This window comes from Vollenhovia emeryi, unplaced genomic scaffold (assembly GCF_000949405.1).
Source record: "Vollenhovia emeryi isolate VEMERY1.0 unplaced genomic scaffold, V.emery_V1.0 DF939148.1, whole genome shotgun sequence".
In the NCBI taxonomy this organism is placed as follows: domain Eukaryota; kingdom Metazoa; phylum Arthropoda; class Insecta; order Hymenoptera; family Formicidae; genus Vollenhovia; species Vollenhovia emeryi.
The window spans coordinates 1,805,358-1,808,234 of NW_011967218.1; the positions used below are offsets into that span (position 1 = coordinate 1,805,358).

Sequence of the window (2,877 nt, forward strand, 5' to 3'; positions counted from 1 at the left end):
TGATTTTATAATTGAAATTTTGATCCGTTCTCTCGGAGCGGATACACTTCAATGGTTCGGTTCGGTTTACAACTCTGATTCTAATTCAATCACAAATCCGTTCTTCGCCACGATCTAACAGTCAATTTTCCACTAAACAGACCTCACTGCGAGGGCAATAAATTCATGGTGGAACCAACAGATGATGCCTAGCGGAGACTCCGCTATCTCGTATTAGGAGACTGTCTCATAATAGGGGACTTTTCTCTATTGATTGAACCACGTATACAATAATGGTGCGAATTAGTCGCTACAAGAAACACGAAGTCTTTTCGAAGTTACTTGAGTCTACTTATAAAACTTGAGTTCAAAGTAAGGTCGAAGAATTTCCATTCAATTTACCACACAACACCGCGAGAACTGCAATGATCTTGCAAATTAGAACGGAAGAATGACTTATCGCGCGAAGCAAGATGTTCTTAATAATAAACAGCAGCCTAATAATAACGGCTCGCAATTTCCCCGATTACCGTCAACCTGTTAACCGAGGAGAGGCAGGGAAGAAGACGTAGCTGTTTTATAATTACCGGATCGGGAATTTTTATTATTTCGCCGGACAGAAAGGGACCGGAAACAAAAGGCAATTTGATAATTGCTCGATTCTTTTCATCCTGCCGGGCATTCATGAGCGCTACAAGTTTTGTTATCAAGCATCCACCAGCGCGAACCGCGCCCCTAGCGACCATTTTCTGCTTGCGGCTTTATTGTTCATAGCGCAGGTTTAACGGAGCAAAAGAGAAGGTAAAAGGCGACGCCCTGCGTCCTTGGCTGAGAGTACCGATAAATGTCACGGCAGTTCTCTCAAACCTGCTCAAATAAAATTCGAAACTAGGTCAACGTCTCACAGATCTCATCTTCAATGAGACTGTTGGCTTCCGGCACGACACTAATTAGCACTTGAAAAAGTTACGATTATACACCGTGAAACATGCAGACTCGATGCATTAGCTAAGTTGATCGGTGTCTTTATATCGACAAGCCGTTTCGCTGATTAAATACTTTTGATTTCGATACGCAAAGTACGAGTTCAAACGGATTATTATCGAAAGAATAATGGACGATAACGCAATACTGCGACCAACTCGTTGACCGTTAATCGAGCGGAAAACTGCTGATTAAGTCGGCGCAGGCCGAAAAACAGGGTCGCCCTTTTCTTTTCTCCCTTCGCACTAAATCGTACCTTCCGCTGTCCCGAGCCCAGTCGCGTACCACAAGGTGGCGCACGAATTTCCAGTACCCAATGAATTCTTGCCAAGGGCGCCCGTCCGTGGTTGATAGACCCAATATCTATGTAGATTCGGTCGAGCGAATGTAGGCCGTGCGTCTCCGAAATTGGCCAACTCTTTTTTTGTCAGCCTGTCGGATAAGTTCGCGCAAAGATGCGCGCGAACTTCGGCTTCGATTGCGCGCCGCGGATGTCATACGCGGCGCCCGCAACCCCGTCGCTTTTCCGTCTAATTTTCTGCCCGGAGAGAGCGAGCGTCATCCCAGCTTAATTGGCTCCTGCTTTAATTAAAGTGAATGAACTGGCTGCGCGGAAATATTCCGGATTTTAGGTACACTTTCGACATTTGGCGGCCGACATTTTATCAACTGTAATACAATATAATGTTTATGCTGCAATTTAGTTCTCACTTTGACCCTATGCGCCTGGCACAGGCTATACTTGCTGTATACATTGTAGCAAATATCTACAAATATGTTTTCTGACCGGTACATTATCTCTAACGATCCACACGTGTAAGGAGTATAGAGTCGACAGAGAATTCGCATTTTTTATATGCCTCGCGGCTTTAATTATTTTGGGGTCATCGTGGGTTGGACGGCGTTGTATGTTTGTTGAATCACAATCGATTTTATGGACAGGCGGTGATAGTTATATGAAGATAATTGATTTGCGTTCTGTTCAATAAATACGTTCGCATATTCGATAGACTTTTTGTTTGCCGAAAGTGGACGTTTAAATTCAATATTTCACCTTTGCTTTGCTTTCACTGAGACGCGCACTACATTCTCAAAAGCGATACTCAATAACTCATTTTACACCGCACGTAATTCATTCGATCGTTTTCGTTGTTGTTTCGCCGCGGTGAATCTTGTAAAACATTTTATTTCTGCCAAAGATTCTTTTAATTGCAAGCAACAGCGGTGCAGCGTCGTACGCGGCTTTCCGTTTCGACGAATGCATCTGGAGAACGCTGGCGCCATTTGAAAACTTGGGATAGTTTCGTGGAAAGACTCCTCTCTTGGAGGACACGGCCTGAGCGCGCGCAGTCTCCGTGAAACAAATTCCGTGAATAGCAATCAACGGAGCATAGTTAATTGCATTAAATACTATCGATCCATCCAGGACGTGCGGAATCCAAACACACGTCGCCGGATGTAATTGTAATCAGTCAATTTGCGAAATGTGCACCTTGCGGGATTCGTTGTATCGGCAGAAGCGTCACGTTTCGTTGGGCTTTAATCTTCCGTCGAATGAAATTCATTTGGATCGAACAGAATCGAAATGTGAATACGCGAGACAGCGGCTTACGTATATCGGATTAATTAACGACGGCTTTTTTGTGGCGCTCGTGACGGAGATACTTTTAACTGTAACTATCGATTGTAAAAAGTGCACCTCAGAAATTCGACCGCCAACCTCGTTCAACTTTTAATCCGCCAGTTATCACTAATAGCTCGAGTATACACGCATGATTAAAGATCATAGACTCTCGGGCCACGAATTTGATCGGGACCAATGTCGATGTCTTGGATAGGAAAACATTTCTATACACAGTTGAAAAATTTGTGTTAAATTTAACAGATATCACATGTCCCATACGGTCCACACAA

General features: G+C 43.9%; 1 protein-coding gene across 3 annotated transcripts in view; it reads left to right on the forward strand.

Annotated features, from left to right (window-relative positions):
* LOC105565940 (diacylglycerol kinase 1) overlaps positions 1–2,877 on the forward strand; it is a 112,825-nt gene that overhangs the window by 92,138 nt on the left and 17,810 nt on the right. The window lies entirely within an intron of this gene.